The 12,336-nt window shown below is 37.6% G+C and overlaps 1 long non-coding RNA gene across 1 annotated transcript; it reads left to right on the top strand.

Annotated features, from left to right (window-relative positions):
* Window positions 1–313: 313 nt before the first annotated feature.
* On the top strand, window positions 314–4,163 carry LOC115205771 (uncharacterized). The gene is made up of 3 exons (XR_003880681.1): window positions 314–656; window positions 3,261–3,359; window positions 4,124–4,163. It is a non-coding gene; the product is annotated as an uncharacterized LOC115205771 (long non-coding RNA).
* The last annotated feature ends 8,173 nt before the right edge of the window (window positions 4,164–12,336 follow it).

Genomic DNA, 12,336 nt, shown 5'->3' on the forward strand with positions numbered 1-12,336 from the left:
ATCCAAATGTTTCAGTTGGGCAGTTAGGTTCCTGCAAGTGCCATTATACTCACAAGGTGAGGTGTTGAAAGGTTTGAAAAACAAGGATGCCAATTTTGACCTTTTTTAGAAAACAATATGACTTGTTATTAAACAAAACCTCTTTCTCTGAGCAATTCTATTATTATCAAGTCATTTAATTTCCCATTTTTTTTTGCATACAATATAGCTCAGTATTTGAATTATTTATTTAATACAGTCATCTTGCTCATCTTTATAAAGGCTATCAATAATGTGGTGCCCCACTGTATACTTCAAAATTAGAGATGTGTTGAAACTGGATCCATCATAATGATTCTACATGTTATAATCTGCCATGGCCTCTACTGGCCAAAGGTTAACCTACTGTTATGTTTATGATATACTATGGTGTTTTAATGATTCTACATGTTATAATCTGCCATGGCCTCTACTGGCCAAAGGTTAACCTACTGTTATGTTTATGATATACTATGGTGTTGTGTCACTAGACTTTGACCAGATATTATTGCATCTAAAGATCAACTGTACCTAGAACATAGATACAGAGCCACTTGTCATCAGGAAGCTGCTCCCTCAGCACAACGGACACTATCTCAATGACTTGACATGTTCTGCTTGTGAATTCAGGCTACAAGGTAAGAATCTTCCCAGGGATTATTGTAAAGTGTGTAGGAAAATTATATTTGTGGTGTTATTTTAGTATAGTGAATGACAGTAAAACACTCAAACCTAACAGTTAATTTCACCTGGGACATGTACGTGACAGTTCAATCATACAAAATGGCGCAAAAATTGGCAAGTAAAATAAAAAAAAAGTTGTTCATATATTTCTATATCTAGTTATTTTATAATGTGTAAAAATGTTAATGTATCATAGTTCTAAATCATCTAACAGAATATCAGAACGTTTGTTGTTTTCAAAATTACAATGAGCCCCTCTCCTTCCTGTGTAATTTGGTATGAAACCGCAGAACATACTTTTCTTAACATTGCCATTATGAATTTAATTCAGCAAGGCCCTGATTCCGATCCGAGTAAAGCCGTGTAAATGGAATGTACTTCCTTTTGTATGAACTTTTCTCTATGCGTATTCTGACCTTGAGCATAAGCATGAGAAAAGCTATTCACCCTAATCATTTGTGGTGGAGCTTGAATAAATTAAGGTGTGGCTTGAGGTGTGTCTACAGATACACTGTATTCTGACCTTGACTTGTTGTGTTGCTTAATTCTCTAATAATGCCACCACTTATGTGCGAGAAAAGTATGAATAAGGTGCAGCGAACCTGCCGGTTCCATGTTTATTCCATGTGTAACTCTGTGTTGTTGTTTTTGTCGCACTGCTTTGCTTTATCTTGGTCAGGTCGCAGTTGTAAATGAGAACTTGTTCTCAACTGGCCTACCTGGTTAAATTAAGGTGAAATAAATAAATAAATTAAAAAAAGGGAAAAAAGCATCTACTTAATTTATCTCTAATAGAAATAACACCATTCTCAATGCACTGTCATTTACAACTTGATAAGATCTAAATTAGTAATCTATTTGGATAAGACAGATGTAATTACACATTTTTCGATATATTTTACCCTATAATCGCTGAATACCAATAGGAAACCATTAATATAGGTGCATATCAACTTTCCCACAATAAAGTTTATGAAATGCTGTGTCATTATGCAGAATTTAAATTGTGTGGCCTTTTAACTTGCAGGGATGGGCACTCTCAAATGTCTTAATTATAAGCTACCTCGACTTTCTCTGTTTCCAAATTCTATCATGTTAAATATTAACCACTATCAGTATCGACCGTCAGTAGGCCTAATAACACCACACATTTAATGCCAATTTACTGTTAGTTCCCTTTAGGTGGTATAGCCAACATCATTATTCCTTTAAATTACATGATTTCGTTTACATTCTTTTGCTTCATCTGTAAACAATGTCGCGGCCATGTGGTTGTTGCTGAGGAAAATTTGTAACAGTTAATGATATATATTTTAAAAAAAAGGATGCTTAGAGGTCTGTAGACAAAATTCTAACTGAAAATGACACCATATTTAAAGGGACGGCTTAAGATACAGTGCCTTCTGAAAGTATTCACACACCCCTTGACTTTTTCCACATTTTGTCATGTTACAGCCTGAATTTAAAATTGATGAAATTGAGATTTTGTTGTCACTGGCTTACACACAATACCCCATAATGTTAAAGTGGAATTATGTTTTTAGAAATGTTTACAAATAATAATAATTAATAAAAAATGAAAAGCTGACATGTCTTGAGTCAATAAGTATTCAAGCCCTTTATGGCAAGCATAAAGTTCAGCAATAAACTTGCTTAACAAGTGGCATAATAAGTTGCATGGACTCACTCTGTGTGCATTAATGTTTAACATAATTTTTGATTGACTACCCCATCTCTGTACCCCACACATACAATTATCTGTAAGGTCCCTCAGTCCAGCAGTGAATTTCAAACACAGATTCAACCACAAATACCAGGGAGGTTTCCCAATGCCTCGCAAAGAAGGGCTCCTATTGGTAGAAATAAATGGGTAAAAATAAAACATAAACCACACTTTGAATATTCATTTGAGCATGGTGAAGTTATTAATTACACTTTGGATGGTGTATCAATACACCCAGCCAATACAAAGATACAGGCATCCTTCCTAACTAATTTGCCAGAGAGGAAGGAAACTGCTCAGGGACTTCACTAGGAGACCAATGGTGACTTTAAAACATTTACGGAGTTTAATGGTTGTGATGGGAGAAAACTTAGGATCTCTGTTTAGTTGTCACTGTGTTAACCACAACCAACATGCTGGATCTCTGTTTAGTTGTCACTGTGTTAACCACAACCAACATGTTGGATCTCTGTTTAGTTGTCACTGTGTTAACCACAACCAACATGCTGGATCTCTGTTTAGTTGTCACTGTTAACCACAACCAACATGTTGGATCTCTGTTTAGTTGTCACTGTGTTATCCAACATGTTGGTTGTGGTTAACACACTGACAACTAAACAGAGATCCAACATGTTGGTTGTGGTTCTCTGTTTAGTTGTCAGTGTGTTAACCACAACCAACATGCTGGATCTCTGTTTAGTTGTCACTGTGTTGACCACAACCAACATGCTGGATCTCTGTTTAGTTGTCACTGTGTTAACCACAACCAACATGCTGGATCTCTGTTTAGTTGTCACTATGTTAACCACAACCAACATGCTGTATCTCTGTTTAGGGGTCAGTGCTATAAAATGAGTCTCTCTGGGGAAAGAGAGGAGGAGGGCCCTGCCTCTAAAGTGTGTCTCTCTGGTGAACTGGACACGAAAGCTAAGAGGTGAGATGACAATTTTGTTAAATAATTTATGAAGAGTTTATTTCGATAACGCTTAAATTCACCGTTGTTTTTTCATCAGAAATGATTGCTTATGGGTACCTTCGATTGTGTGAAATATTACTCTTCTCAGATTTCAGAGATTTAAAATGTTTATTTTGGGGCAAAACGCTATATACCAATTTTTTTGCTTGAATGGAATGTTTGTATCCTTAATATTTGACTGTGATATGTGGTTGTCTCACTTACTGTAGCTATCTTAAGATGAATGCACTTACTGCAGCTATCTAAAGATGAATGCACTTACTGTAAATCGCTCTGGATAAGTACGTTGGCTAAATTACTAATATGTCAAATGTAAAAGATTTAACTACAGAGCTCATATTACTATATAGATTTTTATTTTTCATTTTTTACATTTTGATGACAAATGTATAATTTGTACAGTTCCTCATAACAAATGTAGTTATTAGTTACATTGGACTGTGTTCAACTTCAACCTATTATTTGTATCTCTGAAATGAAACCATCAAGGGATAGATTTGAAACAAACACATGTCTGTTATTGAACAACCACATGCCATGATTAGATAGTGAAAAAACACAGCAATCTGTTTCGGAATTTCTTCAAACAATAAAAGCTAATTGACCAACATTCCTGCAAATGGATATATAGCGTTTTCAAATACAACTCTTCTTACAGTATGTTTCCCCATCTGAGCTCAGAGTAGATGAGAGACGTAATGTTTGTCTCTGTTGTGTTGAAGCCCAATCAAGCAGGAGAGACCAGCCTCCCCTGTACCCAGCTGTGTGTCCATGAAGAGTGACCGGTCTATGGGTGAACCTATATGGTTTAGAGAGGGAGACTTTTCTACTGAACAAAGGTAAGAAGAACTCATGGGTCATGGTCAGTGAGTTAAACAACACTGTCTCTAGTCAATTCTCCTCTCCCATTTTCCCATTTCCTTTGGTTGTCTTCATATAATACATAGGCTAATCCTTTTTAAATGTTCATAGTCCTAAAACAATATTAGACAAACATATTGTTGGGAGATTTTACTATCCTTGTGGGGACCAGAAGTCCTCACAAGGATAGTAAAACAAGGACAATTCGCATAAGTGTGTACATTTTGCCGGTCCCCACAAGGAAAAATACTATTTTTGGCTTAGGGGTTAGGGTTACAATTAAGGTTAGGGTTACAATTAGGGTTAGGGTTTGGGGTTGAAGGGTTAGGGTTAGAAGAGGTGAAAAATATCAGTCATGGCTACATGTTCATGTGATGCATTAAATCACCTGACTGTTTGTATGTGTCTGTTAGTAAATGTTTAATTTCTAAGTGATAATGAATAAAATGGAACAACTTACATTCAATAATTAGTTGTCACTATGTTAACCACAACCAACATGCTGGATCTCTGTTTAGTTGTCACTGTGTTAACCACAACCAACATGCTGGATCTCTGTTTAGTTGTCACTGTGTTAACCACAACCAACATGCTGGATCTCTGTTTAGTTGTCACTGTGTTAACCACAACCAACATGCTGGATCTCTGTTTAGTTGTCACTGTGTTAACCACAACCAACATGCTGGATCTCTGTTTAGTTGTCACTGTGTTAACCACAACCAACATGTTGGATCTCTGTTTAGTTGTCACTATGTTAACCACAACCAACATGCTGGATCTCTGTTTAGGGGTCACTGTGTTAACCACAACCAACATGCTGGATCTCTGTTTAGGGGTCACTGTGTTAACCACAACCAACATGCTGGATCTCTGTTTAGGGGTCACTGTGTTAACCACAACCAACATGCTGGATCTCTGTTTAGTTATCACTTTGTTAACCACAACCAATATGCTGGATCTCTGTTTAGTTGTCACTATGTTAACCACAACCAACATGCTGGATCTCTGTTTAGGGGTCACTGTGTTAACCACAACCAACATGCTGGATCTCTGTTTAGGGGTCACTGTGTTAACCACAACCAACATGCTGGATCTCTGTTTAGGGGTCACTGTGTTAACCACAACCAACATGCTGGATCACTGTTTAGTTATCACTTTGTTAACCACAACCAACATGCTGGATCTCTGTTTAGTTGTCACTGTGTTAACCACAACCAACATGCTGGATCTCTGTTTAGTTGTCACTGTGTTAACCACAACCAACATGCTGGATCTCTGTTTAGATGTCACTGTGTTAACCACAACCAACATGCTGGATCTCTGTTTAGTTGTCACTGTGTTAACCACAACCAACATGCTGGATCTCTGTTTAGTTGTCACTGTGTTAACCACAACCAACATGCTGGATCTCTGTTTAGTTGTCACTGTGTTAACCACAACCAACATGTTGGATCTCTGTTTAGTTGTCACTATGTTAACCACAACCAACATGCTGGATCTCTGTTTAGTTGTCACTGTGTTAACCACAACCAACATGTTGGATCTCTGTTTAGTTGTCACTATGTTAACCACAACCAACATGCTGGATCTCTGTTTAGTTGTCACTGTGTTAACCACAACCAACATGCTGGATCTCTGTTTAGTTGTCACTGTGTTAACCACAACCAACATGCTGGATCTCTGTTTAGTTGTCACTGTGTTAACCACAACCAACATGTTGGATCTCTGTTTAGTTGTCACTATGTTAACCACAACCAACATGCTGGATCTCTGTTTAGTTGTCACTGTGTTAACCACAACCAACATGTTGGATCTCTGTTTAGTTGTCACTATGTTAACCACAACCAACATGCTGGATCTCTGTTTATGGGTCATTGCTCTAAAATGAGTTTCTCAGGGGAGAGTGAGGATGTGCAACCTGCCTCTAAAACGAGTCTCTCTGGGGAACATGACACCAAAGCTCCAGGCTGCATCACACCCGGCCGTGATTGGGTGTCCCATAGGGCATCGCACAATTGGCCCAGTGTCGGTTGGGTTTGGCAGGGGTAGGCTATCATTGTAAATAAGAATTTGTTCTTAACTGACTTGCCTACTTAAATAAAGGTTCAATTTAGAAATAAAAAGAAATAACATTTAAGAGATTCAATGACAGTTTTGTATAAGAATTAATTAAGTTTATTTCCAAAAAGCCATATCTAAAAAAAAAAAAAATCACATTTTTGTTTTGCTTTTAATCAGAAATGATTGCTTATGGGTACCTTCAATATTACTGTTCTCAGATGTTTAATTAATAGATTTTAGATGTGTTTGACATTTTTTTTGCGAAACGCTGTACACAGAGTGTACAAAACATTAGGAATACCTGCTCTTTCCATCACATGTACTGACCAGGTGAAAGCTACAGATGTCGGATCTTAATTTGATCACTCTTTTGTCAGGGAAAAATGCATCAGAAATTCCAAAAAGCCTTGTGAGTGGCGGAAAACGAGCACTTCTCTTTCTCTCCATGCAGTCCAGTCATCGGGATTATTATTATTATGTTCTCTTTTACTCACTCAAACACTAGGCCTAGTTCCTGTAACTGCAACATTCAAATGTACAAAAATGTATCTGAAATGCATCCATAAACATTAAGAACCGTCGTCTTATATAGCTTAATAACACAAGACAGATATGGGTCTCCGCTAGGTTACTACATACACGTGTCTAGTCTATCCTATGGTTACGAATAAACTCAAAGTTGAGTTCAGTCGTGGCCTGGGGTGTTCTAGTGGTTAGAGCAGCTGCCTTCAGATTCCGGCCCACACTCTTCTGGCACAAATAAGTCAATCCCCTAATTGATTTGATGTAGGTACACATATAAAAAATGGACAGCCTAAGGTTAGTTTACCCTCTACGTATCGTAAAAATAATTGACCATACCAGACACTTTTGGATATAAATAATAGCAGTCAGTTGGCTACACCAACATTAGTTTCCATTCATACAACGTGTTGGGTAAATTGCCACAGTACATTTATCGTGGTAACAAGGAAATACTTTATTTCTATTGTGCGGAATGCTTGTCAAACAGATAAATCACCCTTAGTCTGTCAAAAAAGGACTAGGTTATTGTGATGACATTAACCAGAGGGCAAACATATTTTGCAATACTTTCTTGGTTGCAAGCATCTTTTAGGGGGCAGTAATGAGGTGACCAATAATGGTTGCAAATTAAATCAGCTGTGCGGGTTAGCACGTATTGATGAATGCGAGTCCAATTCAAGACCATGATTGCAATTTTGTCAAATCATCACCATAATAAGAGTTCAAAATGTCCAGTATTTCTGTGTTCATAATTCAAAAGAACATATGGATTCTTTAGACATTCAGAAAAGTGAAAAAATGCATGCTGAGGGAAAATAGAGCCACTCTACAAAATAACACTAACCCAAACACAGTGGGGAACAATAGGCCTTAAATGCCTTCTGTGAAGGGCTAAGGATTTATTAAATAATGATTATAATAATCTTATAGTTTTATTTTCAAAGATGTTCTAATTTAATCTCTTCAGATTTTTTTTTTCGAAAGGAAGGGGTTAACACTGAAGAGAAAAATAAATCCAATCAGGATTTTTCTTTGCTGGTCTATGGGGAGATTAATCTAGCTAGCTAAGTCAGCCATTGGCTAAGCCATCAGAAACTAGATAAAGGCATCTGAATTAGGGCAAGATTTTGAAGTGACAGTGGAATCACATTTTGACTTAATGTGGGACCATATTTACAAAAACTTATGGAAACATCTACCTTCTTGAAGGCCAACAGGTCATAGTGCAATAGCGAGCAGTAGTTTTCCCACGGTCTAGCTAGCTAGCTTTTGTTGTTGGCTAGTTTGCAGCGGCTGCAGCAGGTGTTATCAAAGAGGATGTTGTTGCTAATTTGTTAGCTTCTCCATTCTCAAGAATAACTTTAAACAAGAAGTTTCAAATGATCATCATCTGGAGTTTTTTATTGCAGCGCACTTGCAGTTGTTAGCCACCTTTTTGAAAATATCTTATATGTGTGTGAAACATTGTTGCATTTTTAGCAACATGAAATCTAATAACAACTGTTCATATACACCCCCAGGAAGAATATGACACTTTAAAAAAATGAATAATAATATCTGACAAGAGACCACTTAGATGTGGTCATTTTCAGGTTTTCATAAATTCTTAGAATGTTTGGGAATTACGTAGAGTAAGGCATTTGTGAAAATTCTACATCAATATAGAGTGGTAAAGTGGCCGTGCGTTTGGACAATTAATAGACAATGCAGCCAATAAAACCAAATCCGAGTCTACACAGACCGGTACGTAATAGCCAATCAGAGCTACGGTAGGCCTTTATACATATACGCCATTTGCCACACAGGCCTGCCATCATTCACTTTGAACTGGACTGTGTGTTTACAGGCAATTGCAACAGAACGACTTTAGATCATTAGAAAGCATTCACCAAAAGCCACAAAATAGACCTGAATGGATTTCTGTAAATATCTAAACACCATAGGAGTCCTCTTATATTTCGGAAATTTACAGTCCTATTGTTCAAACAACCTTGAAAAGGGAGTCTCTCTCTCCCTCAGTTATGTACATCAACAACAATATTAACAACAATGCTAGCCAAAGCAAGATTAGCTCAAATCTAACGAAGGAACATTAGATAAACCCTCTCAAACTTTTTCAGCTAGTTGGCCGTCAAAATTGCACTGATAAACAAGGGGGAATTTTTGCCTCCTCATCCTTCTGCAGCTTGCCTGCCAATGCATGCTTGTCCCAACCAAGCAAACTGGCTAAAGTTGGCTAGCTTGCTAGCTAGCTACTTCCAGACACAAATGAGAGAACACCTCACTCTGACCATTTTACTCACCATAGCAGATTTGGTCAGGCTGTTTACATGTTATCTAGAGCGTTCTTGACTAACTATAACATTTTGTTGCCTACGTTTACTGACACCGGTCATATTCAGCGGGTGTTGCACGTTTGTTAATTCATCAGTTGTCCTGCGCTCTGCCATACTCAGACGAGAGTGCTCTGAAATCAGAGTACATAGCCAGAATACATTTTCGAACGCAATAGATATTCAAACTGACTAACGATCGTTCAAGTTCTTGCTAGCTAACCAAATGACACCTGCATCTCTAGCTGTGTACAGCCACCGAAAAACGATATGAAGGGGGTAAAGTCAGTCACTCACCCAATGGCATGACATCCTTCTAGCAGCTAGCGATGTAGCTATATAGCATGTAAAAGGAATTAATAGACAATTTCAGTTTTCACATAGAAATAAGTTGCATTTGTTAAGTATTTCAAGTAAATGGAAAACATATAACATACTCTGGAGCTCCATCAGAGTGACCATTGGGTTCTTGATTACCTACCTGACCAAGGCCCTGCTCAGTTTGGCCGGGCGGCCAGCTCTTGGAAGAGTCTTTGTTTAAGAATGATGTAAGTCACTGTGTTCTTGGGGAGCTTCAATGCTGAAGATATTTTTTGGTACCCTTCCCCTGATCTGTGCCTCGACACAATCCTGTCTCGGAGCTCTACGGACAATTCCATCTACCTCATGGCTTGTTTTGTTGCTCTGAAATGCACTGTCAACTGTGGGACCTTATATACACAGGTGTGTCTTTCCAAATCATGTCCAATCAATTTAATTTACCACAGGTGGACTCCAATCAAGTTGTAGAAACATCTCAAGAATGACCAATGGAAACAGGATGCACCTGAGCTCAATTTCTAGTCTCATAACAAAGGGTCTGAATACTTAATACATTTGCAAACATTTCAAAACACCTGTTTTTGCTTTGTCTTCATGTGGTATTGTGTGTAGATTGATGAGGGAAAAAAAACAATTTAATCATTTTAGGATAAGTCTGTAAAGTAACAGAATGTGGAAAAAGTCAAGGGGTCTGAATACTTTCCGAATACTCACTGAAATTAAACCATGAAGTGATAGATAGTGAGAAAACACACCAATATCTTTCAACTTCAAGAGTTAAACAACACTGTCTCTAGTAATTTCTCTTCTCCCATTTTGTAATTTATTTAGGTTGTTTTCATAATCCATAGGCTAATCCTTTTTTCAATTTTCATAGTCCTAAAAACAATATTAACTTCTATGGGCTACGTGGGACGCTAGCACACTATCAACAGCCAGTGAAATATCAGGGTGGCAAATTCAAAACAACAAAATCTCATAATTCAAATTTCTCAAACATAACTATTTTACACCATTTTAAAGATACACTTCTCCGTAATCCAACCACATTGTCCGATTTCAAAAAGGCTTTATGGTGAAAGCATAAAGATAGATTATGTTAGGACAGAGCGTCAACAAGAAAAACCACACAGCCATTTTCCAAGCAGGAGAGGCGTCACAAAAACCAGAAATACAGCTAAAATTAAGCACTAGCCTTGGACGATCTTCATCAGATGACACTCCTAGGACTCAATGTTACCCAATACATGTATGTTTTGTTCGATAAAGTTCATATTTATATCCAAAAACCCCATTTTACATTGGCGCGTGATGTTCAGAAAATATTTTGCCTCCAAAACCGCCGGTGAATGAGCACAACAATTTACAAAAATACTCATCATAAACGTTGATAAAATATTAAACTGTTATTCAAAGAATTATAGATGAACATCTCCTTAATGCAACCGATGTGACATATTTCAAAAAAGCTTCACGGGGAAAGCACACTTAGCAATAATCTGAGTACAGCGCTCAGAAAACCAAACCAGCAATACAGATACCCGCCATTTTGGAGTCATCTAAAATCATAAATAGCATTAGAAATATTCACTTACCTTTGATGATCTTCATCAGAAGGCACTTCCAGTATTCCCAGGTCCACAATAAATGTTGTTTTGTTCGATAAAGTCCATCATTTATGTCCAAATACCTCCTTGTTGTTAGCGCGTTCAGTAAGCTACTCCAAATGTAGGAAGCGCACCCAAAATTTCACAACGAAAAGTCCCAAAAAAGTTATATTTACGTTCGTTGAAACATGTCAAACGTTGTATAGCATCAATCTTTAGGGCCTTTTTAACATAAAACTTCAATAATATTCCAACCGGACAATTCCAATGTCTTGAATAATGTTATGGAACACAGCTACCTCATCACGTGAATGCGCGCCACTGAACTCATGTCATTTTCTGAGTCACCAACTTCCCGGCCTTCTTGTTCGCTCTCTGTTCACTGCAAAAGCCTGAAACAAGGTTCTAAAGACTGCTGACATCTAGTGGAAGCCTTAGGAAGTGCAAAATGAACCCTAAGTCACTGTGTGTTAGATAGGCATTTGACTTGAAAGACTACAAGCATCAGATTTCCCACTTCCTGGTTGGAATCTTCTCAGGGTTTTGCCTGCCATATGAGTTCTGTTATACTCACAGACATCATTCAAACAGTTTTAGAAACTTCAGAGTGTTTTCTATCCAAATCTACTAATAATATGCAAATATTTGACTCTGGGCCCGAGTATTAGGCAGTTTACTCTGGGCATGCTTTTCATCCGAAAATGAAAATACTGCCCCCTATACCTTAAAAGTTTTAAACAAACACAACATTCCCTCCCTGTGTATGTTGCATCCCTGGATGTTTTGTCCACAGAAACCAACAGAGGAGATCAGGGTCGGTGAGGAAAATTAACCAGGAGCTTGCTGACACACTGGAGAAAAGTAAGAGCTGTCTGCCTCATGTTGAATGCTGTTTTACACAAACGTTTAAAAGCTCTAGCTAAAGTACAGATAAAGTAACTGTGCAACTCAATGATATTGTAGAAGCCTTAACACAACACCCAGTGACCTCATCAAGAAGCAAAAGGGATGTGTTGTGTTGATTTAAATTAGACTTAGAGAAGAGAAGAAAGAGAGATAGAGAAAAGAGGATAGACACACAGAGAGAGAGGAGAGAGACAACATTAATAATACCATCAATAATACCAACAATGATATAAATCAGTCACACCAGTGTGTAATGCATTATGAAAACATTTACACATTTATACAGGTAGTTAAGAGAATGCATCATTATATTGTAAAACA

The sequence above is a fragment of the Salmo trutta genome, chromosome 1 (assembly GCF_901001165.1).
Source record: "Salmo trutta chromosome 1, fSalTru1.1, whole genome shotgun sequence".
Taxonomy (NCBI): Eukaryota; Metazoa; Chordata; class Actinopteri; order Salmoniformes; family Salmonidae; genus Salmo; species Salmo trutta.